The following is a 26,539-nucleotide window of genomic DNA, read 5'->3' as shown; positions in this document are numbered from 1 at the left end:
TATGTTTCAGTAAGATCACCTCTCATTCTTCTAAACTCCAATGGTTGTCGGCCCAACTGCTGAACCTTTCTTCAAAAAAATAATCCCTTCATCCGAGGAATCAATCGGAACATTTACTGAACTGTTCCTAGTTCAATTATACCTTTTCTTAAGTAACAAGACCAAAAATGGAGACAGTACTCCACAAGTGGTTTCACCACTGCCCTGCACAGCTGTGGCATAACTTTGCTTCTTTTATATTTGATTCTCTTTGCAAGAAACACCAACATTCCATTTGCTTTCCTAATCACTTGCTGAACCTGCACACTTATATACACTTTTGGATGTCCCTACTGTCTGCTGTCCCAAACGGGATTTCCAAAAATGGACACAGTACTCTTGACTGTGGAAGGACCAATGTTTTGCACACATTCCTCATTACTGCTCTGCTCACAGAAATTCACAATCACTTCCAGAAATGTCATCTGCTGAACAGATTCTTATAATCACTATTTACATCTTTGACCATGGTCTGTCAACTGTGGTGCTGGCAGCTGAATATTTCAGCACGGTTCTATGTTGATTTCTGGCATGATTACGCTGTCACTGAACATCTGGGGAAACTACCTGCTGACAACACTGTTGATTCTGGAATTGTTGCATTGGAAGACGATGGGCCAGATTTTGTGATATGGATAATGGTGAAGTTAGCAATGTTCATCATTATGAAGGGGTAAGTTGAGCAGCTATCTGCACATATGCAGTTAAATATGTAAATTGCTGTAAGAGATACATTGGTCCTTCACAGGGTGCACTGTTGCAGTCCTCACTGATAGATCTGGCACTGAAATGAATATAATAGGTACCTGGCCACGTGTTCCTCATTAAAGGTGGCATAAAAAGATTAGGCCTTCAGGAATAAATGAGCATGATAAGTAATAACTTGTCAAACAACATCTCGAGCCTAGGAAGTTTGATTTTGTAGGTTTGGAATCTCATTCCACTGGAATAAAATTAGTTTTGCAGATTTTTCAAAACTTCTTTTATGTTCCCTTTATCTCACTCTGTAATCCTGTCTCTATTCCAAATCTTTATTTCGCTCTCTGACTCCGGGGCACGTGAGGCTGGAATAGACCGCGCACTAGCTCAGGGTGTCGTAACCTAATTTGGGGGCTCATCCGGGATCTTTGGAATGGTAGAAGGTGAAGATTGGGTTACAGCTTAAAAAGAAACATCAGGTGTGTACTGATATAACAGGATGGCTCAGAAAGTTGCTAAGCATTTTTTTCATGTGGAAGATGTATCTCTGGTTTATTTAAAGGAGCTTCAAAAAGGCAAGTTAGTCGAATTGGTAGGTAAATTAGAAATAAGGGTAGCGGCTAGAGCTAAGAAGGTGGAGATAATTGAAGTGATTGCTCAATATTTAAATTTGAAAGAGATGCTCGCAACACAGGTGAGCTGACGAAGTAGTGTAGCAACAGCTCATTTTCTGGTGGGGGCGTTGAGCTGAAGAGACTTCAATTGCAGTTAAAGCATGAAAGGGAATTAAAAAGAATAGAAAGGGAGCTGAAGAAAAAAGAAAGACCAAAAGAAATGGAGCTGAGGTAAAAATAACAAGAAAACAAAATGGAGATGAAGCAAAAGGAAATGGAGATGGAATTAGGAGGTCGGAACAATCATAGAATTTATCGAATTTACAGTGCAGAAGGAGGCCATTCGGCCCATCAAGTCTGCACCGGCTCTTGGAAAGAGCACCCTTCCCAACCGCACACCTCCACCCTATCCCCATAACCCAGTTACCCCACCCAACACTAAGGGCAATTTTGGACACTAAGGGCAATTTAGCATGGCCAGTCCAGCTAACCTGCACATCTTTGGACTGTGGGAAGAAACCGGAAGAAACCCACGCACACACAGGGAGAACGTGCAGACTCCGCACAGACAGTGACCCAAGTCGGGAATCGAACCTGGGACCCTGGAGCTGTGAAGCAATTGTGCTAATCACTATGCTAGCGTGCTGCCCCTGAATTAGAGAGAGAGCGAGAGGGAGAGAGAAAAAGAAAATAGAGAAAGGAAAAGGAAAAAGAGAGAGAGGAAAAAGCAAAAGAGAGAGCCACCTAGCATAAGGCACCAGAAATGAACGGGGAGTTGCCAGAATGTAGGTGGGAGCTTAATCTTCGAATGGAACCCAGTGGCGAAATGTTCAAATTTATCCAGGCCCTCCCAAAATTTGAAGATAAATATGTTGAAACCTTTTGTCAGTGCTTTTGGGAAAATAGCAACTCAAGTGGAGTGACCCAGATCAAAGTGGACATTACCTATGCAGATTAAGCTGACAGGAAGTTTATGCATCCCTGTCAGAGCAGGAATTTAAGAATTACGACACGGTATAAAAAGGCTATACTGGATGCATATGAATTGCTTCCCGAAGCATTTCAGCATAAGTTTTGTAATTTAAGGAGACAGCGGGGACAGACGTATGCAGAATTTGAAAGGGTTAAGCCGAACAATTTTACTAGGTGGGTACGGACATTGGAAGTTGAAACTACCTATGAGGATCTGAGAGAGGAATTGAAGAATTACCTTCCATCAATGATAAGAACCCATGTTAAAGACCTTGGCTACCTGCCTTTGTTTCACTCTCCCATTTTCTATCCTTTTCAAAATTCTGGGAGTGATGGAACAAGGTTTTTAACGTTATGGATTAGTTCATAATCTCAAACCATAATTGCTGCCTGCCTTGTAGTCACCACACTTTTGTCTTCAACATTGGATGAATATTAGGCCCTCAGCCTAAATAGTAGGCCCTCGGCCTTTATCCTCACACCCTGCAACCATCCCACTCACACCACATGCCCCATCCATGCCAACACCCCCCTCCATCCCCATGGCCCATACAGTCCCAAGTCAATTTAATGTCAACTCAAGAGCCCCTTAACACCACCCTCTGCCCATACACCTTCCTTGTCAACTCACCAAGTATACACCATGGAAAGACCTCAGGAGCCAGGCTGAGAGTAAGTTCTAAGTATTTGTTCCAGACTTCACTGTATAAATAAAATCATTTTTGTTTATAAGAGCCCATTCAATATATTTAAATTTTCCCAAGTGCGCAATCCCTTATAAAAATGAATATTTCTATTCATCAAAGACAGTTAATCCTTTAATAACCTTTTGTAGCCATGAATCAGACTATGAACACATAGCCCCCCACTGTGATAATGACATGTTGCGAAAGCAGTCAAGCAGTAATAATGCAATAATGATAGTCCTTAGGGTTATGTCATCGTTTATCGATTGAAACTGCATGCAGTATTGTCGTATATTTTTGTTTAACGCACATACACAGGAAGGCTGTTTTGTAAATTTAAAGGACATGATATTTAAATCATTTGATGGCTTGACAGTTCCATGGACCTTATCTGCCATTTATGAGCATTTACGTCCACTCTAAAAATTCCTGAGCCACACATGTGCATTAAGGCCCTCACTTCAGCAATAATAGAGTCAGCACTGAGTTCAAATGACCTGCTGATTTCAGGATTCCCAGATATGTGAATTATGTTGCGCCCCACTGCCCAATCCATTCCCTATATCAGTGAAAGTAGCATCTGTTGGAAATAAGGGCTGGAATTCTGGATTCATGTTCTCATTGGCATTTTGGATATGTTATGGACTCTCGTAATTGCAAAAAACTAGACCTGTGTGTCTTAATGAAGATGTTTTGGTTGAAGAGCATTCTTGATTTTTATTTCCTGCTCACGGCTGCCGCAGATTCGCTGTAAAGGTGGGTTTTTTTTGAGGGGGGACTATGCTGGATCAGACATGGATTAGAGCAAACCTGCACTCTAAATCTCCCAAAGACCTTCTGGGCAGCAACTCCTGAGGTGAATGATAAATGCCTTCCCTTGGCCATTGATCACAAAATCTAGACCACTATAATTAGAAATAGCAGTGTACCTTCTAAACTCTTTCAAATAAAATTACAAAGGTCACAGCTGACCTAATACCACTACAAAAATTGGAATCCTAAAGGCACAGTGACTCAAGCGATCGTGTGCCATATCTTGTTGGAGGTTTCATAACCTGGTGGCAATGCAATAGAGTATCTGGTGTAGGACTGATGGATTGCTCAATAGAGAGCTGTCATGGAGTCAGTGGGTCCAATGGTCTCCTTGTGTGGTATTATGAACTCTATGGTCTGGTGAACAGTGGGACTAACAGTGTATCTCCTTAACCAAAAGTATTTAAAGACGGAAAAGATGAGGAAAGAGGGTGATTTCCAGCATCCACTGTATTTTGCTTTCAAATTAAAATCAAATAAGGGACTGAAAGAGAAGAGAGGGAAAGAAAGTTTGAATTAAGAGAGCGATAAGAGAAACAGAAAGGACAAGTAAGGAAGAGAATGGAAAATCGGCTTTAAAAAATTTTCTTGCAAGTTATTGCATGCAAGAATGAGATTCAACAATTGAAATTGTTCCCTTTCTTGGTCAGGATTGGCACGGTGGCACAGTGGTTACCGCTGCTACCTTACAGCTCCAGGGTCTCGGGTTGAATTCCGGCCTCAGGTGACTGTCGTGTGGAGTTTGCACTTTCTCCCCTGTGTCTGCGTGGGTTTCTTCCGGGTACTCTGGTCCAAAAGTGTGCTCCCATAGTCCGAAGATGTGCAGGTTAGGTGGATTGACCACACTAAATTGCCCCTTAGTGTCCAAAAGGTTGGGTGGGGTTGCTGGGTTGCGGGGATGGGATGGAGGCGTGGGCTATGGTGGGGTGCTCTTTCTAGGGGCTGGTTTGGACTCGCTGGGCCGAATGGCCTCCTTCTGCACTGTAGATTCAATGATTCTATGAGGAAGCTTGATTGGCATTGCATTAACAATTAACATGTTGTTAAAAGAATACCTGTGCAAATGACTTGAGCAAATAATGTACAACACCCAGCAAGCTCTTAGAAATTGTGAGGAAGCTAAGTGCAAGATGCTGTTTGTGTGAAGCAAATGGTGGAGCGCTGTCAACCAATCCACAGGCACGAGAGATTCACAAGACATGGTATATCTCTTAATCCCCTGAACTTCCTGGCTGATTTATGCATTAATAACAGTGTGCATCATTAATATAGCATGGTTTTTCTAGGATACTTTGGTTGACTATCTATTGTACGTAGTCTCATGCTTAACAAAAAAGGCAACAGAATTTAAAAAACAGAAACCCGATAGGGACGAGGTAATGTTGTGTTCATCATTCGGATGTGATACACTTCCATTATGAGGGTATTTCAACTGTGTTTTTAAAGAATTGTTCTCCAATATGTGGTGGTTTTCATTGTTAAAGAGATCATGGACAGTGCTAGCTGTACCTACTGATTATCCTATTTTATCAGCATTTAACTCCATTGCCTCGATTTCACCCAGAGGAGCACTTTGCCTCGGTCTCGACAAAGTCATACTCTATGGTTAGAAACAGAGTTCATATTCTTGGGCAGCATGGGTGCTAATGATGTAGCGGTGCCTGCCAATCATTAAAAATAGCTGCCTGGATCTGAGGGCTGTCTTGCTCAGCTGCTACCATTAGCTCGTAGCTCGTAGGAAGAACCAAAACTTGCTTGAATTCTAATTTCTGCGCCTCTGAATCTCAATGTAAATTTTATAACAGCGCAGTTGGCTTTATAGATAGCTCGAGTCATTATCTGTGACAACACCTGTCACTCTACTTACATGGAATTAGAAGACTCGGAATCCCAAGGCTGAATTGATCTGGGTTAAGCAAATTTGCATAAATACGAGCCAATCTGCATCAATTCAGACTCAGAGACTGCTTGAGAGTTTATCCCTGGTAGCTTGGAAGATTTAAATGGCAGCCACTGCCTGTGAAGTAACTACAATTTGTGCCACATATTCTACTTATCTGAATGTCATTTCTTCAAATTCAATTATTCAAATGCCTGATTTTTATCATCCACGTTATGCGACGAAATTTGTCACAATTGCGCACAGCACACCTAAAACCTTCCACTCACTAAAGAAACCGACTAGCAAATCTTTTTGAGTACGTTGGGAATTGGAAAAAGTTAAACTTTGAGCATTATCAGTGGCCATGTAATTTAATGTCAAAGTGCCTGGCCTCATAGGGCATGGGTATACATGATTGAGCCTCAGAATTAGATGGTTTTAATTGAATGAGTTCTTGGGTTGTTATCTAGAACAGTACACATAGTTTTTCACAGGATTTCAAACCATCGTTCCCTACAAAGGGCGCAGCCCTGGTCTGTGAGGCTTGGTTATAAGTACAACTCTCATTTAGAACATAGAACATAGAACATAGAACAATACAGCGCAGTACAGGCCCTTCGGCCCACGATGTTGCACCGAAACAAAAGCCATCTAACCTACACTATGCCATTATCATCCATATGTTTATCCAATAAACTTTTAAATGCCCTCAATGTTGGCGAGTTCACTACTGTAGCAGGTAGGGCATTCCACGGCCTCACTACTCTTTGCGTAAAGAACCTACCTCTGACCTCTGTCCTATATCTATTACCCCTCAGTTTAAAGTTATGTCCCCTCGTGCCAGCCATATCCATCCGCGGGAGAAGGCTCTCACTGTCCACCCTATCCAACCCCCTGATCATTTTGTATGCCTCTATTAAGTCTCCTCTTAACCTTCTTCTCTCCAACGAAAACAACGTCAAGTCCATCAGCCTTTCCTCATAAGATTTTCCCTCCATACCAGGCAACATCCTGGTAAATCTCCTCTGCACCCGCTCCAAAGCCTCCACGTCCTTCCTATAATGCGGTGACCAGAACTTTACGCAATACTCCAAATGCGGCCGGACCAGAGTTCTGTACAGCTGCAACATGACCTCCCGACTCCGGAACTCAATCCCTCTACCAATAAAGGCCAACACTCCATAGGCCTTCTTCACAACCCTATCAACCTGGGTGGCAACTTTCAGGGATCTATGTACATGGACACCTAGATCCCTCTGCTCAGCCACACTTTCAAGAACTTTACCATTAGCCAAATATTCCGCATTCCTGTTATTCCTTCCAAAGTGAATCACCTCACACTTCTCTACATTAAACTCCATTTGCCACCTCTCAGCCCAGCTCTGCAGCTTATCTATATCCCTCTGTAACCTGCTACATCCTTCCACACTATCGACAACACCACCGACTTTAGTATCGTCTGCAAATTTACTCACCCACCCTTCTGCGCCTTCCTCTAGGTCATTGATAAAAATGACAAACAGCAACGGCCCCAGAACAGATCCTTGTGGTACTCCACTTGTGACTGTACTCCATTCTGAACATTTCCCATCAACCACCACCCTCTGTCTTCTTTCAGCTAGCCAATTTCTGATCCACATCTCTAAATCACCCTCAATCCCCAGCCTCCGTATTTTTTGCAATAGCCTACCGTGGGGAACCTTATCAAACGCTTTGCTGAAATCCATATACACCACATCAACTGCTCTACCCTCGTCTACCTGTTCAGTCACCTTCTCAAAGAACTCAATAAGGTTTGTGAGGCATGACCTACCCTTCACAAAGCCATGCTGACTATCCCTGATCATATTATTCCTATCTAGATGATTATAAATCTTGTCCCTTATAATCCCCTCCAAGACTTTACCCACTACAGACGTGAGGATCACCGGTCTATAGTTGCCGGGGTTGTCTCTGCTCCCCTTTTTGAACAAAGGGACCACATTTGCTGTCCTCCAGTCCTCTGGCACTATTCCTGTAGCCAATGATGACATAAAAATCAAAGCCAAAGGTCCAGCAATCTCTTCCCTGGCCTCCCATAGAATCCTAGGATAAATCCCATCAGGTCCCGGGGACTTATCTATTTTCAGCCTGTCCAGAATTGCCAACACCTCTTCCCTACGTACCTCAATGCCATCTATTCTATTAGCCTGGGGCTCAGCATTCTCCTCCACAACATTATCTTTTTCCTGAGTGAATACTGACGAAAAATATTCATTTAGTATCTCGCCTATCTCTTCAGACTCCACACACAATTTCCCATCCCTGTCCTTGACTGGTCCTACTCTTTCCCTAGTCATTCGCTTATTCCTGACATACCTATAGAAAGCTTTTGGGTTTTCCTTGATCCTTCCTGCCAAATACTTCTCATGTCCCCTCCTTGCTCGTCTTAGCTCTCTCTTTAGATCCTTCCTCGCTACCTTGTAACTATCCATCGCCCCAACCGAAACTTCACACTTCATCTTCACATAGGCCTTCTTCTTCCTCTTAACAAGAGATTCCACTTCCCTGGTAAACCACGGTTCCCTCGCTCGACGCCTTCCTCCCTGTCTGACCGGTACATACTTATCAAGAACACGCAGTAGCTGATCCTTGAACAAGCCCCACTTATCCAGTGTGCCCAACACTTGCAGCCTACACTTTCATAAATTGCCTCAGAGTTTCACCTGATTAACTGTCGCAAAGTTGACAGCTCATTGGTATAGAGTAGCAGAGCAATGAACAAGGCTCTCACTGATCTCTGACTCAAGTGACAGCAGTTGATCAGGAGAGTACGATAATTAAAGCCAATGACCAACTGTGAGGTTATGGGGATAAGGCTGGAAAGTGAAGCTGAGGATTCTCATTTCAGATCTGTCATGATCTGATTAAATGGCAGAGCAGTCTCGATAGGCCAAATGGCCTACTTCTGCTCCTACATCTTACGATCTTATGGTGAGGTAACTTCTTTAAATGTTACAACAACATGTAAGTTCATCCGGCATGAATTAAATTACTCAAGTGGGAAAATATTTGGAATAAAATTGAACAGAATTACAAATAATTGCTGTCACTGAATTAACTGGCAATCCAATTAGAGAACTCATTGTTTTTATTCATTCATGGGATAGCGGCATCATTGGCTAGGCCAGCATTCAAGCCATTCCATATAAAAAAATTAAAATTACTTCTTATACCCCACGCTCTGCATTACATCTATTTTATGTCTGCTATTGAGTATATTTTATGTCAGCTATTGAGTATATTTTATTCAGCTATTGTGTACAATCAGGGACAATTGCAAAATAATCTACACCTTATTTTCATTATGAAGGAAGAAAATAAAGGACCAGCAGCAATAATGATACTGGATAAAAGTGCAAAAGAAAATGTTATAAATCTGGAAAAAAATATTGCGTGACACTTGTGTCCACATATGTCTACTTATTGCAGAGTTGCAGTGTGTTATCTGCAGTCCACAATAAGATTAACTGTTATAAACTGTTTAAGTTGCCTTGTAATAAATTTACTGTTCTTGCCTACGGCGCCTACATAAACAACACAACTTTAGATGAAATACTCAGGTCTAAACACAGTGCGAGGTATATCCGTATTCTCACTAACCTTAAAATATTGGCTGGAGCAATTTAGTTGGCTACTGAAAAACAATCTGTCTAGCTTTAGGGATATACAATTTACAATCACTGATAGAAAAAGTAAAGAGGTTGAATACTTTCAAACCGAGGTATAACCATGTTTAAAGGAAAAGAGGGAGAATGCAGTAAAAATAAACAGTGCAAATGCAGTGAAGTATATCTCTTTTCCAAAACAGATGTAATTGGCATTTTGCTGCAGTTGGCCATTGTTTTTGCAAATCTTGTGAAAAGATATATCCGCCTCATGTAAAGGTCCTCTTAAGTCCTCATACGAAAACACTATCAAAGATAATAGGTATCAGATTATGCTTATTATGGCTGTCTGGGCAAAATGTATTGCTTTCGTAAGAAATGAAGTTGTGTGCTAAACCAGGAATGCAAAACTTTAGGTAATCACATTTGTGTGTTTCTTTTTGCCTTTAAATTATGAATATAAGCACCAACAATTTAACTTTATTAAAAATATGCAGTGAGTTCTCCGTTGCTTCCTGAATTCCCACTGCAGCTTTCAGACAATAATCAACTAATGAAGGTGCTTGTTCAGGATTTGTTTCAGAAAACGTGGGACCATTTTAGGACAAGGTGAGCTCCAGACTAAATTGACCATTTTGCAAAGTAAAACATAGGCCTCTAAACTGCCCGGGATTTTCTTCCCTTAACCACAACATGGAAGACATTAAACAATGAAACATTCCAAGGTTGAACAATACATTTTATAAAATTTCTAAAAGGTTTCTGCTGACCAGTGGCCACCCATAGCTTAACGTTGCTTTGTTACATGATATTTAATAAAGTTTGATTAGATTTTAATAAACAATTAAGACTGCATCTTTTAGTCGGAGGCATGGTGGCGCAGTGGTTAGCAATGCTGCCTTCGGCGCTGAGGACCCGGGTTCGATCGTGGCCCCGGGTCACTGCCTGCATGGAGTTTGCCTGCGTTGGTTTCACCCCCACAACCCAAAGATGTGCAAGGTAGGTGAATTGGTCACGCTAAATTGCCCCTCAATTGGAAAAAAAATAATTGGGTACTCTAAATTTTAAAAATAAATAAAAAGACCGCACCTTTAGGTATTTGGGCACTTGAAATTACGCAAGACGCTACAATTGTTGTATTTGCCCTTGATTCTCATTTATATTATTTTGCAATATCTTCTTGTCATTCAAAAGTACACACATTAAAGTGTTGCCACAAGCTCCAGATAATATCAGCTCAGCATAGGTGAAACAAATCTTCCGTTTGTTGTCCTTCATGTTAGGATTTAGCAACATAGAGATAGTGGGAACTGAATTTGACCAGTTGGTTACTTGAGCCTTCTCAGCAATTTAATAAGGTCAAAGCTGGTCTCCAACTCAACTCCATTTTGCTGTTTCTTGACACCCCCAGCGAAGAACAAAACCTGTTTATTGTCATGTTTTTATAATCATTAAGAAGGCAGCAATCACTCTTAAGGGATGGTGTAAACACATTGTGGGTTTGTTTATTTAAACTAGGCATATCATAACATATATACATGGACAGAAAGCTTGAAGACACCAGCAACAGATCTGAATGTGCTGTGTTCTGCTCACAGCCCAAAGAGAAGATCACACAACACACTTCCCTTTATGTGATGCCATGCTGCTATTGATTAAAAGCATGATCACAGAGATCAAATTGGTCAATTTAAAATTTAAGAAAGGTTGAATGAGGCAAAATAACATTTTTCAAAATTAAGTGGATAAGTCTTACACAGTTATTTTTAAGGAACTAGTTCAATATCGATCAATAAGTAAGGACTGGGATTAACATAATTAATAATATATCACTCAAATTAAATGCAAACTATTAACAAAATGTTATTAATCAATACAATAGAAAAATCTATCAATTCATTGGTTAAGTCTAAAGGAAAATTGGTGTATCAATATTTTTATTTTTTTGTGGATCTGTTGAATTACTTCACATTTAAGCTGCTAATGTATATTTAAGATATTTAAGATGAGATCACAAGATACTGAAGAAAGTCATTGAAAGAAACAGGAACAAACCTGTAGGAGACTGCTGGGTATATCACGTGAGGACCCGAGTAAATATAGGGTGGCTTGCACCTCTGACACTTTTCCATTATGACCTAAATTGGTCTAGTCTAGACTTTGACAACTGTGCTAGACACACCACAGTTTCTACCCCTTACTGTTGAGGAAACTTTCTCCCCAGTTTCTTAATCTTCAACACAGGCTTTTTGCAAGAAGAAATCCTCATTATTCTTTTGACAGTGCATATGTGCGTGTGTGTGTGTGCTAAGTTATTCATTGATTATATCCACTGATGTTGGCCTATTTATTATTCCCCTGTTACATTAACAGTTTTCGAATAGTACCAACACCATCTGTGCTGAAGAGCAAGCAAAGAGTGCCTCAAGTTGCATCGCTATGTGTTTGATGGCAGTGGGGAGTTTGTGTCAGGTCTGTGATGTATGTTTTTCTGCCGGAAAAACAAATGGAAAAATCAGACGTTCGTACAAAGGAACTGCTGATCTGAAATGCCAGTTTTATACCAAGGTGGCAAATCGAAAATCTATCCCTGTGCCCAGCCGTCAAGCCAGACAAATGGTGAATTTGTTTAAGCTGTTGAATGCTGCAGTGTAGGCATTGGAAAACCCTCCTAGTCTAGGCGCAGTGTGCCAACAAATTCCACAAGAACTGTAAACCCACCATGCTAATTTCTGGGGACCAAAAATAATTCTTGTTCAGAAACGAGGGAATGAGGAATTTAAATAAATAAATAAATTAGTTGAATCTTAAATTATTGAACAAATAAAAACATGTATGGAATGCAACTAAAAATGAAAGGTGAGAGGAAGGTAGGAACCAAGTTATTTGCAACAGCAGCAAAGTTTGTGAAGTGGGGTCCAAGCTAATAATACAAAGACCATGGATGAAATCTTCGGTCGACCCTCCCGACAACAATATTGACAATCCCTTTTGCATGTATTGGCAGGTAATGCATGCTCATTAAAAGGCCACCTTTGCTGGAATTACATTCCCCCTCCAAAATAAATTCCCCTCCAGTGAGAAATTAGAACGATCACTTTTACGATTACACATAGGTGGTGTGCATCTGCCAAAGTAGACTTCTTCTATGATTGACGGTGCATTCCCACAGTACTGTCCTCTTTGTGGTGTATCTGTAAATGCCAGCCACAGACCCAGAGAATTCCTACAGTGCAGAAGGAGGCCATTCAGCCTACTGAGTCTGCAACAACCCTCTGAAAGAGCACTCTAGCTCGGCCCACTCCCCTGCCCTATACCCGTAACTTCAACTAATCTTTTGACATGAAGGGGAAATTTGGTATGGCAATTCCACCTAATCTGCACATCTTTCGGCTGCAGGAGAAAACTGGAGCATACGAAGGAGGCCCACGCAGAAACGGGGAGAAAGTACAACTCCACACAGACCCAAGGCTGGAATTGAACTGGGTCCATGGTGCTGTGAGGCAGCAGTGCTAACCACTGTGCCACCATGCTGCCTATGCTTCAGACCGGGTGGTGGCAGTGCACATTGCATGGAGGATGACCAAGGGAAGGGAGGAAGGTTTTGGAGGAAAGGATGGAGCAGTGGCTGTGGAATGTCGGAAAGGATTGTGCAAGCTGTCCGGGTGTCCTTTAAATATGGTGCCTGGATCTTCGACCCTATGAAGTAACGGTTGTTCCAGGAGAAGAAATGATGCATCCTAGCCCCACAAAATGCTGCGACAGCTATGTGTTCATCCTGTTTTTAGGCTGGTCAGTTGCTGTTAAGAATAGCTGCTTCAGCCACTCCATATCTGACACTGTGGTGCTTCACCCACTATAACCTGAATATTGTATCAAGGCTCTACAATCAGTGGATAGCCTAGACCTAAATATTTAGATAAGGTTTTTGGCGGGAGACCTGACAGCCCATTTAGATGCTGCTTGAAAATCAAATCAGGCAACTAGCGGGATTTTAAAAATATCTACAGTTACTTCCTGCTCTATATTTCAGCATGAATGAGATGGTGAGAAACCTGCCCTCAATCTCTGCCCTGTCTCCTTAAATTTCATTCCGTAAAATGAAAAAGAATCTTAAACACTACATAAGACGAGGGTCACGATTACTAAACTTTCCTCTGACAAGATTCTCATTCTCTCTCTCTCTCTCTCTTCTCTCTCTCTTCGTTCAAATTTGGCAGATCTTCCCAGTCCCGACAGTTCTACCTGCTGCGTTTGTTTCTTTTCCAGTAATTGCTCCTCTGCAGCTGAATTCAGGTAAGTGTTCGGCCAATGATATCACTCTTGTGTCGGACAACTTTGCTTCCTTTTAATTTTTGCGTTGCCACCTCACAGAAGAACACACATGTAGGATATTATAAATCCTCACCCTTTACACAATGCGAAGAAAATAAATCTACTCGCCAATCCACTGTGAATTATTTTTAAAACAAGCTATTTTGTGTGCAAGGAGTAATGTCTGAGTAGAAGGTAGCCCAAGGAGTTGGGTGACCTATGGTGAAAATAATTTACATATTGTATATTAAAGTGAAGAGATTTTATTCTCCATTTTTTGTGAAATATTTCAAATCAAAACAAACCTGGTTTGTCTGACATTTAGATTTTAATTAGATGCCATGCTGGTTGTAGAATTTATGGATATAACTACAAATTCATTATATGTCCCAGGGCTTAAGAAAAAAAAAGCATAATTTAATCAGTTGACATCTCTGTGACATTTGGCACAGGCTTGTAGTTTTGTATTGTGGACTATATCAACATCAAATCAGCTCCTTAAATAGGAAACGCCCCTTGATGGAAATGTGAAATGAGACATTGGACAATCCTTGTGCTGTTATTCTGCAGGTACCTGTCTGAAATGGGTGTCTGTATAGGCCCAGAGAAGGAAATTCAGGTATGAAATATATACGGGTGAGGCGACATGTTGAATCTTAGATTTAAGCCATTGCTCAAAAGTTTCCAATTTTTTTATGATCACTAAACAATGTCAGCGAGCTGTGACATGAACACTACTTGTACTATAATGCTACTTCAGTCCTGATTGTAATGTAATGTTACTTCAGTACAGAATCACATAGACCAGATGGTCCGATTGTCAGCTTAGATAACACCTTGGAATCTATGTTTAGCCCCAACTGGGGAAAAAATAACCGATATTGACATACTTGTCAACCTTGCTACAAATGTTATGCGAGAATAAGACCTTACGGGGCGTTACGGTGGCAGAGGCCTTAGCACTGCTCCCTCACAGCGCCAGGCTCCGGGTTCAATTCCGGCCTTGGGTGACTGGCTGTGCAGAAACAGACACTCCCATTCCCCATCCATGTTATCATATGCTCCCACCCACCCCCTTTCCCTCTCATACCTCCATACCAAAATTTTCCCCTTTATCCACCCCATGGCCCTTTGTAGCCTATATGCCATCTTATTGTCAACTTACGCAAAGCCATGATCCCCATTCATACCCATGGCCCTTTATACCCCCTATGCTAACTTGATCATGTCCCCCACCCGCTTTGCCCTTACATCCTCCCTGCCAACACATCCAGTTTTGACCAGAAGCCTCAAGAACCATGCAGAGATTAAATAAAATAAAGTTCCAAGTGTCTATCAATGACTTTATTATTACAAAAACTCACATTAATAAAAACACATATTTTTACACTTAAATTCCTCCAGCTGCCTAAACCCTCATAAAAACAAACAGTTTAATCAAGTACTTAATCCTTTATAAAAACAAGCATTTGTCTTCATAGCTCCACATCAAAGACTTTATAGCAGCTTGGAGCTGTCAATCGAACTGTGAGTACACAGGTCCCACTATGCTAACGTTAAGTTATGGAAGGAGTAATGCAGCACTAATCATTTAACGATAGTCCTCAGGTTTATGTCAATAGACATGGTGAAATTGCAAACTGCCACAGCAAGCAGTCTTTTCAAAACAAATTAAAGGGCTTGACATTTAAATGCCTTGACACCTTGATGGTTCCTATTAGATTATTTGTTATTTATGCATATTCATGTCCACTTTTAATGAAACCAAATGTCACCTTGCCTCTCCCAAGAGACGTGATCCCTCTAAAAAGGCACTGGACCTCTCCAAGTGCACACATTACCTCCTGAAAAGGGGTACATGGGCCTATTCAAAAGGCTCTGTGCAAATGACTCTGTCAGCTTTCGACAATTTTCTCTAAAGCCCATGAGTCCTGTTTTTGAAAATTGCATCTGTTTGACGGCATTCGGGGCAGGCCTTCAGGAATCAAAGTTTAAGTGTTATTTTGCAGAAGTTGAAGTTGCCTGCCATCCCAGTGAAAATTCGGGCCCAGCTTGCCCCAGTGTCACTAAAAAAAACCAACTGCATAGTGCCTCCTGAACCTGGAGTGCAGCTCCTTCCTCATTCACCTGAGGAAGCATGGTGGCACAGTGGTTAGCCCTATGGCTTCACAGCGCCAGGGTACCAGGTTTGATTCCCGGCTGGGTCACTGTCTGTGCGGAGTTTGCACGTTCTCCCCGTGCCTGCGTGGGTTTCCTCCGGGTGCTCCGGTTTCCTCTCACTGGTCCTGAAAGACGTGCTCAATGGGCATGACTCACCCAAAAAATGACTACCATTTTGGGCAGGTTTGGCACCAGCTTTTTTGGTGAAATCCAGATTCTTACACTTAGACTGAAATTTACTGACTGTTCATGCTGGCAGGATCCTCTGGTCCCATTGACGGCGCACCCCCACCTCGCATTCCCTGGCGTCAAGGGGTGCATTCAGTGTGAAATCTTGTTGACAATGGCAGGACCAGAAGATCCCACTGGCGGGTTGCCTCGACTGCCGAAAAACATGCGGCGGGTTGCACAGAAAATCCCGCCCATCTCATTTTTTTGGGAGCTTGTGGAGTTTCTCATCGGTAAATCCCACTTTTTCTGTAATGGGGAACTAAACTCCGCAGCAAGGCTGGCTCCTCGATGGTCATGGCACCATCTGGAAAGCAAGCAGTGATCTCAAAGTGAGGATAAAAGGTCCCCCACGCCACCCCACCCAAGGACATCATGACCCCCTGCAAACAGAATCGGGCTCCGCTCCCAGCACCAGGCCAATCGTGTGCCACCCTACTTGCTCTGCCTGGTGGGCATATTTAAATTAGACGTACCGAACGTCGGATTCGCCTGTTGCTCAGGTCTCACCGGCTGTGCCTGGGAGGCCGAGGCTAGGGTGGCATATAGTACTGGCCGAGACAAACGTGGACCAGTTGTCACGGCACATGTGTGGGCTATCCCAGGCCATTGGAGACACCCGGGTGCTTGAAGAAAGGCAAGGTGGCACCCCGGCACTCCCCCTGGTACTTAAGCATCTTGGCACTTACAGCTTGGCATGCTGGCATGTCACCTGGGTGCCTGGCAGGCAGTGCCAGGGTGCCCAGATGCCAGGTTGGCACTGGCATCGGTGGGGGGGGGCCTTGCCAGGTAAAGGACGGTGAGTGGGTGAGGGGGGGGGGGGAGTTCTGGGCACCTCCCCAAGGTTGGGGTTTGAGAGGGGGGTCAGGGTACGGGGCTAGAAGACGGGGAGAGATATGGGCTGTCGGACAAAATGACATCCCGATGTTGGAGGAGCTCACCAACAGGAAATCCCTCTCAGTGTGGCCTCGGCAGAGAGAATCTCCTTGAAGCCAAAAAAAAAGGGCTAAGTGCCGTTGGATAGCGGGATGTTTCTCAGTGCTGCAGCCGCCAAAAAAGAGTCCAGTAAACGTGGCGTTCAGAGGACCTTAACTTGAGTTAGCTGAATCACACCCCAGTACTAATCTGCACCCGAGTGAGGGCTGGCTGGTGACTCAAAGGAGCCGGGAGAATGCAGCCTCAAATAGGCCGTGCGTATTTAGTTCAGCCTAATGAATTGTTTAATTATGCTTATCTGGATCACCCCCGATGAGGGCATGGTCCAGATCATGTCGGGCGTAGCTTGTTCGGTGACCCGCGATTCGTTCGGCGCCCGGCGCAAAATCCATTTTGGGCCTCTCCCGCAATGCATGGGATTGACGCCGAGCGCAACGCAGTGGGAAAATCGTGTCCAATTTCACCTAAAATTCCCAAATTCGTTTTGCTGGTTTGACTGATTTCAGGGGAATTCCTCTGCAACGGAATTGAGCAAAAACCCCAGGCCTTTATGTCCAGTAGCAGCCACTAGTTTTTGTACCCACCAGTTCCCCAACAGTAATTGGTGGTCTCCACATACTCCTCCTCTCGGCCCACCTGGGAATGGGCAAGACAACAGCAGGCAGCCAGAATGTCCCTCCGCAGCGTACCGAAGGGCTGCTAGCACCTGCAGAACAGTACTCTGACAGGAGTTGACAATTTCAGAAAAGGAGCGGTGAAAATGTCAAGTGGGCAACCTTGTTGCTGGCATACAGCTCTTCATAACCCAAGACTGAATGAAAGACATTCAGCATTGCTTAAAATAAACAAATGTCCAGCACCAATTCAATATTTGCTCAATCTTCAGGGTTCTGTTGGGACAATCTGCATCCAAGTGCTTTTATCAATGCAGAAAAATAATCAAAAAACAACATGGATGCTGTTCAAATGGAATGATTTGATTACGACAACTAGTTTTGTCTGGAGAAAAAGTAATGCCTCTTTAAATTACTGTTGCTCTGGCACTTAAGTCAATTTAGACCGGCAGTCCACATATGTATTTTCCTCAATACTCATGCAATTTTTTTAGACATCTTTCATCAGTTACATGGTTTATTCATGCTAATGAAGTTTAATTTTCAAATTAAGTCATCTTCATTATTACACAAACTGTATTATCAGTAAAACTGATAGGAACCAGCTGGCATATCAGCAAACAAGTGCAGCCTCCACTGCCAGTCCACTGAAAATATGTAGACCATCAACTAATTGTTATCAAGGTTAATAATAAATTTTAAGAGTAACAGCTACAAACCATTTTTTTTTACTACGATAAACAAGCTGTCTAATCTGTCTCTAGGGTTTGATTCATAACTTACACCATAGTTCCATGTCGGCAGGTGGCATAATGGTGTTGTCACTGGACTAGTAAATCAGAGACCCAAAGTAATACTCTGGGGACACAGGTTCCAATCCTGTCACTGCAGATGGTGAAATCTAAATTCAGGAAAAATCTGCAATTACAAGTCTAATGATAACCCCAAAACCATTGTCAAAAGTCACAAAATCCCATCTAGCTCATTAATGTCCTTTAGGGAAGGAAATCTGCTGTCCTTCCCCAGTCTGGCCTACATGTGACTCTAGATCCACAACAATATGGTTGACACTTAACTGCACCCGCAAGGGCAATTAGGGATGAGCAATAGCCTGCGATGCCCCGTTCCAAGAATTAATTTTTTAAAAACTGTCAGGCTTTCTCCCCAGGGATACAACTCAATCTCACTGCTTTTGTGTCAAAACTGAACCGTGAACTTTAAATGCTCTCATGGCTCTGAGCGCCATAAACCTTAGCTCATCCAAAGCATCCCATATGCTATCTCACACAAAATGCTGCCAGTCCTTCCTCTCCTACATTGGTTCAGGAAAACCATCAATTTTAAATTCACACTATTGAACATAAATTTTTTTACGGCCTTGTCTCACTTTATCATCTCCTCATGCCCTGGAACCCCCCCCCCCCCCCAATCTCTTTTTCTCTCTAGGAACTCTTCCACAAATCAATTTAGGCCATTTTCAATAAAGTGCAAGGTGCTTCTTGGAGATGCAACAAGTATTGGCGGCCTACCATAATAATTAAAATTAAAATGAGGCATAGTTTTGAGTCAGCTTCAGATCTGCTAGTTTGGGCACATGCAACATGGGCACTGGTGGTGATACCCCTGAAAATGAGCCAGGATCATTTTCCCCCCAAAATATCTTCTCACTACAATGCGTCCTAAGATTTTGCTAAAATGAATCGCGACATTTGGGGAGTTGAATGTCGCTGCAGCTAAGCTACAGCAAACAATGTTTTTGGACTTTAATATATTAAGAAGTTAACCTAACATTAACCTTCAGGCTGTATCTTAATGAAATGATCAAAATATTTCCAAATGCAGCAAAAACACTTATTGCAAAATATTATTCCCGGGAAATTTGAGGCCTGAATGTCCTAATGTCGATTTAGGAACATTTTTGTTTGCAAATCTAAATACAACTTATTACAATATTTTCACATGACTGTAGACGTAAAGACAGATGAATGTCAGGAATTGCAGCGCTTATGGTGGTATTCAACAAACAAACTAAACCAGTGGTAACAGTATTCTTTTCGCAACATTATTCAATTTTATCAACAGTTTTCTATTTCTCCAACACAGTAATTTTCAGTAATTTAGACTGCAGATTCTAAATAATAACATCAACTATTTAGATGACTTTAGTTTCTTGGACATAAATTTTCCAGCTAATAATTGCCGGCATTATAACGACAGGTTCATGCCCTTTACTAACCATTGCCCTTAAAGTAATGAAAGGGGTTTGCTATACTCTGGATAAAGGACATCGACCTAACCCATCAACTTTATTTCTCCTTCCACAGATGTTTCCCAGCCAGCTGGGCACTTTCCAGCATTATGTGTTTTTATTTAAGGTTTCAAGCACCTCCAGTGTGTTTTTTCGAATACACTTCATTTAAGTGCAAGTTTTCTAATAAATTCTAGCAACTTAAGCCTGCTTAACGTACCTAAAATTCAAGTAGCAGCTAGCCAATAAGATTGGAGGCGCTGTGATCAAGTTGAGATACGCCGACAAAATGGGCCTCTCAGGTTTAACGTTGGATTGTGCAGATTGAGCCCAGGCTGTCCCACTGCTAAACTGGTAAGCTTTGTATCTCTTTTAAACCAGATGCACACCAAATTCTACCCCCCATAATTACAGACAGAGATTAGCTCTGAGCATGCCGAAGGCATTTCAATATTTTTGTTCATTTTGCTCATCGTAAGCTCCCGATTTTGTAAACATTCTGCAATTTGTCTTCCAGGCTTAATCCATCCAGCACAGCAAACAGGACCTCACATTCCACAAGGTCAAAATATATTTCAGTATCTAAGGAGACCACCAAAGCTCTTAATCCATCAATCTCACCGTGGTGAATTTCTTGATAAATTTGCACATCATTTTGAAAAAAATATAAATGCTGTTTGATCAGATTTAATCAATGTGGGATGAATTCCCTTGAGACTAGTTGCAAACATCTTTGCAAATGCTTAAAGTCAACATTTAATGAGAACATATATAAATCTATGTAAGGAAGGATTGAGGGCATCCCTCCCCTTTTCATAAATTAATGAAGCTCTTAGGAGTCTTTCAGGTCAGGTAAGAAAGCAGCCAGAAATAAAGGTGTTCTCACACATTTGTGACATCAAACAAACTGAGACAGGCCAATTTCTTTTTATGAATTGTAAATTGTCTCGGCCTGAGGCGTTTGAGCTTTGCATAGGAAAGTCTTTTTCCAAAGTTGCTCAACAAAAAAAAACACCTTCTCGTTCCCCTCTTGAACCTCTTGTCGGGGACTGATTGTTAACTGAACTCTGAAGTCTGTTGCCTCAATGAGAAATCTCAAGTACAGAAAATTTTCCTAATGAGACTGGAACATTTGATTAATTTTAATTAGGTTCTTTAATCCTTCAGGAAGTCGCATCTGTGTGTATCTGTTTTTGCTGCATTATTCTACCATCAAAACAGATATGTCAATTGATGCTGTGCATTGAACAAAAGGCAGATACCGACAGCGTTAACTGAAGCATAATGTCCACAAATCCGTTCTTCATCTATTCAAGCAAATTACTCGCAACTTGTTTGCCTCGCAAAGAGGATCAGGAACTTTGAATTTTCATTTCTTGTATCTCACAGATTTCTCTCAGATATAATGCTTGTTGTGGGGTGGAGAACAAGACTGCTTAATGTTCTGGTTTCTTTTTACTGCAGAAAATTTGTGATGTGCAATGTAAGCTGTCATCATTTTTTTGTGGTGTAAAGGAATAGTTTTAATTGACAATATTGGGCGTACGATCCCACTAATGTTTCCAGGTCTGAATGACTAGCTTTGAAGAGGATGTCACATTCTTGCTCCCATTCAACCAATCATGCATTCACTGGGTATTAAAATTCCCCTATATATATATATACATAATATATATGCTTCCATTTGGAGTGGCTAATATAAGTGAAAATGGTATTCTGGGAGTGTGTGCAGTTTAGGTTTACGGTGCTCAGTAATGTTATTGACTTTCCATAGGATCTGACCATGCAACCGATCATAGGTTGGCAATTTGTTAAAAGATAAAAGCAGATTATTGAAAATGATAGTTTCCATTCCTTGACTGCTGGATTTATAAGAAGAATAAAATACTTGACTGATCCCATTAAGTTTTAATTTGTCACATGTCTTTAGTTAAATGTGTTTCTTGCAGGGAAAAAAAGTTTTTGGTATTTTTTTTTAGATTCCTTTTCTCCCATTTTATGGACTTGTCTAACCGTGTAATGTTGTATAAAACCAGATATCTCATTACCTCATCCATTTTCAAGAAAATAAACCATCATTTTATTTAAATAACAAGAACGACAGGCTTTTAAACCAGGAAATCTCCAATTAAAGTGAGATCTCACACAACAGAGATCGGCAGAGGTTTTGCTTTTAACAACACTTTTTCTGGTTTGCGACATTCATTATGGACTAAATAGGCATGGGTGTGGGTGGGAGAGGGTCTACTCCTGTGCCCAAATTACCTCAGTCAAGTACTGAGTGTTGCTCACAACATGTTCATGAGTTCAAGTGTAGGCTAGCAATCCAGTGACTAACACTTTGCTCCACAGACCCACCAGAAGGAAAATGGAGATAAATATTTCTAGCATTACTGTAGTTATTAATAGCATTCAAACATTTCAGACATTAGCATCACAATCTATATAATTATTTGTTATAAGCTGCAAGCGATACGTGCACCAATTCCAGAAAGGTGAGCTGCTACCAAGATAGGCAGCCAAATGTTCTTCACATTACAGTTTAATTAGCCTATTTTACAGCATCAGACCAACTGTAGTCTGACATTTTTCATGACAACAGTTTTGTCCTGGCATCAGAGCTGTCACTGCCAAAGGAGGATCACAGCTGAGAGATAGGTTTGCGAATGTTCCCTGTGCTGAACGGGTAGGCCAGAATCCCAACCATTATTGGACCTTGAGCCTCATCAAAGCTATTGTGAATTGCCAGGGAGCTAAGGACTTGTGAGTTTGAGCCATTGTGCCACCCATCGGTCAGGTAAGCATTGAAAAAGGGGAGAGGACTTTTGGGAGAAGATGGCAAGAGGAAGAGGTGGGGTGATGGGGTTGTGAGAAGCCTGGAGGATGGAGACCTAGAGGGGAATGGGAAAAGAACATTGTGGCAGCAATCAGGAGGGAGGAGGGGTCAGATAGTGCCTAGCAATGACCCATTGATTCTTTTCTTGTACTGCCTGGCTATGTATTCCAGCTACTGGAATGCACTTCTTGGAACTGTGGAGAAGGCAGGTTCAATTTTTTCTTTCTTTATTCTTTCATGGGATGTAGGCGTTTCAGGCAAGGCCAGCATTTGTTGCCCATCCCTAATTGTCCTCGAGCCGAGTGGCATTTTAAGAGTCAACCACATTGCTGTGGATCTATCGAATCATAGAATTTACAGTGCAGAAGGAGGCCACACGGCCCATCGAGTCTGCACCAGCTCTTCGAAAGAGCAACCTACCCAAGCCCACACCTCCACCCTATCCCCATAACCCGGTAACCCCACCCAACACCAAGGGCAATTTTGGACACGAAGGGCAATTTAGCACGGCCAATCCACCTAACCTGCACATCTTTGGACTGTGGGAGGAAACCGGAGCACCCGGAGGAAACCCACGCACACACGGGGAGAACGTGCAGGCTCCGCACAGACAGTGACACAAGCCGAGAATCGAACCTGGGACCCTGGAGCTGTGAAGCAATTGTGCTAACCACTATGCTACCGTGCTGCCCACATCTGGAGTCACATGTTGATGCACGATCAATAACTACTAAAACAAGGTTGTAGCACAACTGAAGGCTTTAATAGACTAGAACTGTTCCCCAGCAGCTCAGGTACAGAATGAGGGCTGCTGGGACGGCACTGGTTCTTATACCCCGTCTATCAGGGCGGAGCTACATACTATACAGCCAATGGTAAACCCCCAGGTTTAACCAATGGAACTTCAGCCTCTCGGGGACTACAATACCTGATAATACCACACATGTAAACTAGACCAGGGAAGGTGCACTTCCCTAAAGGACATTAGAAAGCCAGATGGGCTTTTACAACAATCGACAATGGTTTCATGATCATCATTAGACTTTTAATTCCACATTTTTTAACTGAATTCAAATTTCACTATCTGCCATGGCGGGATTCGAATCCGGTCACCAGAGCATTATCCTTTATCCACTTGAGGTATTCAAGAGAGCATTCGATGATTACTTGAATCGAAACAATATGCCGGGGCATGGGGGAAAGGCAGGGGAATGGCACTAACTCACCGGAGAGCCAGTGCAGACATGAATGTTTAAATGGCCTCCTTCTGTGCTGTAACAATTCTGTGATTCCGTGATATTCAGAGCAGGACCTTTTTAGTTGCAGCCTTTTGAGGCCCCTTTAATAACTAATGGTCAGGCCATATGTATACCTGGCTTTCTGAACGCAGCAACCCTGCTTTGGTGTGTGTCTTGGAAGCCAATTTTGATTCTAAAACCAATATGAATTACTTTTGAAGTACAGCCACAGTTAATTAAGTAAATATATAGCCCCGTAAAAGTCAGCGAGGGATGACCAATTACTCTGTTCCTCATTGTGGTGGTGGGATATGGAATGCTGCCATCAGAATTCCCTACGCTACTTCAGGTAGTGTCGGGCAGGCATGCTGGGCCTGAATGTACTGTATCCTCTGAAAGAGAGCATACCTGACAATGCAGCTTTCCCTCAGTATTATGCTAAAATACCAGTTTAGATTGTGTGCCCAGGTCCTGGAATGAGGGTTGAATCCTCAATCTTTTGTCTATGGGATGACTGAGCCAAGCAGCAAGGAAGTGAAGCTGACTCTACTGTAACACCTGCAGATCGACCAACACTCAGATGTCAAAGGCCACATCCTAATGATCGGCTAAACATCACCACAGGTCACATGCCCAGTTTTCCCACCTTCAATTAGTTTTGAACTTCCAATTGCCATGGCTGTCATCCATCAGGCCAACATTAATGTCGCAGCGGATTGTTAAATTATGGAGGATGCAGCATCCTTCCCAAACATTTAAAATTCTTCTGAGAGTTACATTATGATATACCCTCGCCCCCACAAGAAAATGCAAATGCTTGAATATCATCTTTTTTTTAACTGTCAGACATGCACTTGGAGCTTTCTCATTACCTGTCTCTTCTGCATAATTTGGGAAATATACTCGAGTTATCAGCTGTGACTCTGGACGTTATCTCGCTCACCTAGGAGAATGACATTACATTAAAATAAAACTGACAGAACACACAGCGACATATAGATTAATATTTTACCTAGCAGTTATCCACCTGTCAGCTGTCCTTGCAAAAGATTCCTGCTGAGTTCCAAACTGGCAAGAATACACGAGTGACTGGTACTAGCAGGGTAGATTGTATGTGCATCCACGATGTCAATTTTGGCTTAATAGATTATATGCATAATTTGAGAATGGAAATCTTTCCTACACCTTCACTGTTGGTGCATGGATGGCTATGTGGAGAAATGCTTTGGAGCTCAACGTCTTACAGACTGATGAGAATTGGAAGCTTATGTCATAAAGGAACCTGAATTTGGACATTATGAACTAATATCCAAAGGGCAGTTTTTCATGTAATAAAAGGCGGCACAGTCGCACAGTAGTTAGCACTGTTGCCTCACAGTGCCCGGGTTCGATTCTGGCCTTGGGTGACTGTCTGTGTGGAGTTTGCATGTTCTTCCTGTGTCTGCATGGGTTTCCTTCCGGTGCTTCGGTTTCCTCCCACAGTGCAAAGATGTGCAGGGTAGGTGGATTGGCCATGCTTAATAGCCTCTTAGTGTGCAGGGATATGCAGGGTAGGTGGATTGGCCATGCTTAATAGCCTCTTAGTGTGCAGGGATGTGCAGGGTAGGTGGATTGGCCATGCTAAATAGCCTCTTAGTGTGTAGGGATGTGCAGGGTAGGTGGATTGGCCATGCTTAATAGACTCTTAGTGTGCAGGGATGTGCAGGGTAGGTGGATTGGCCATGCTTAATAGCCTCTTAGTGTGCAGGGATGTGCAGGGTAGGTGGATTGGCCATGCTTAATAGCCTCTTAGTGAGCAGGGATGTGCAGGGTAGGTGGATTGGCCATGCTTAATAGCCTCTTAGTGTGCAGGGATGTGCAGGGTAGGTGGATTGGCCATGCTAAATAGTCTCTTAGTGTGCAGGGATGTGCGGGGTAGGTGGATTGGCCATGCGTAATAGCCTCTTAGTGTGCAGGGATGTGCAGGGTAGGTGGATTGGCCATGCTAAATAGCCATTTAGTGTGCAGGGATGTGCAGGGTAGGTGGATTGGCCATGCTTAATAGCCTCTTAGTGTGCAGGGATGTGCAGGGTAGGTGGATTGGCCATGCTTAATAGCCTCTTAGTGTGCAAGGATGTGCAGGGTAGGTGGATTGGCCATGCTAAATAGTCTCTTAGTATGCAGGGATGTGCAGGGTAGGTGGATTGGCCATGCTTAATAGCCTCTTAATGTGCAGGGATGTGCAGGGTAGGTGGATTGGCCATGCTTAATAGCCTCTTAGTGTGCAGGGATGTGCAGGGTAGGTGGATTGGCCATGCTTAATAGCCTCTTAGTGTGCAGGGATGTGCAGGGTAGATGGATTGGCCATGCTTAATAGCCATTTAGTGTGCAGGGATGTGCAGGGTAGGTGGATTGGCCATGCTAAATAGCCTCTTAGTGTGCAGGGATGTGCAGGTTAGGTTACAGGGTTGCAGAGATTGGGTGGGATGGGCTGGTGTGTGGACCTAGGTAGGGTGCTCTTTCGGATGGTTCGGTGCAGACTCAATGGGCTGATTGGCCTCCTTCCGCACTGTATCGATTCTATGAGGAATGCTATGAATGTTTATTGCTATTCCTGGATTGTTATATAAAACG

General features: G+C 42.5%; 1 protein-coding gene across 12 annotated transcripts in view; it reads right to left on the bottom strand.

Moving 5' to 3' along the window:
• tnrc6c1 (trinucleotide repeat containing adaptor 6C1) overlaps positions 1–26,539 on the bottom strand; it is an 881,061-nt gene that overhangs the window by 836,985 nt on the left and 17,537 nt on the right. For 11 of the 12 annotated variants that reach the window (XM_072483314.1, XM_072483305.1, XM_072483295.1 and 8 more), the window contains exon 2: positions 24,799–24,869. The exons of the other annotated variant lie outside the window; for it this stretch is intronic. The gene's annotated coding sequence lies outside the window, so the exon portion shown is untranslated. The remainder of the gene's footprint in view (positions 1–24,798; positions 24,870–26,539) is intronic. 12 annotated transcript variants of the gene reach the window in all.

The sequence above is a fragment of the Scyliorhinus torazame genome, chromosome 18, assembly GCF_047496885.1.
Source record: "Scyliorhinus torazame isolate Kashiwa2021f chromosome 18, sScyTor2.1, whole genome shotgun sequence".
Taxonomy (NCBI): Eukaryota; Metazoa; Chordata; class Chondrichthyes; order Carcharhiniformes; family Scyliorhinidae; genus Scyliorhinus; species Scyliorhinus torazame.
This window is presented reverse-complemented; position numbering and strand designations above follow the sequence as displayed.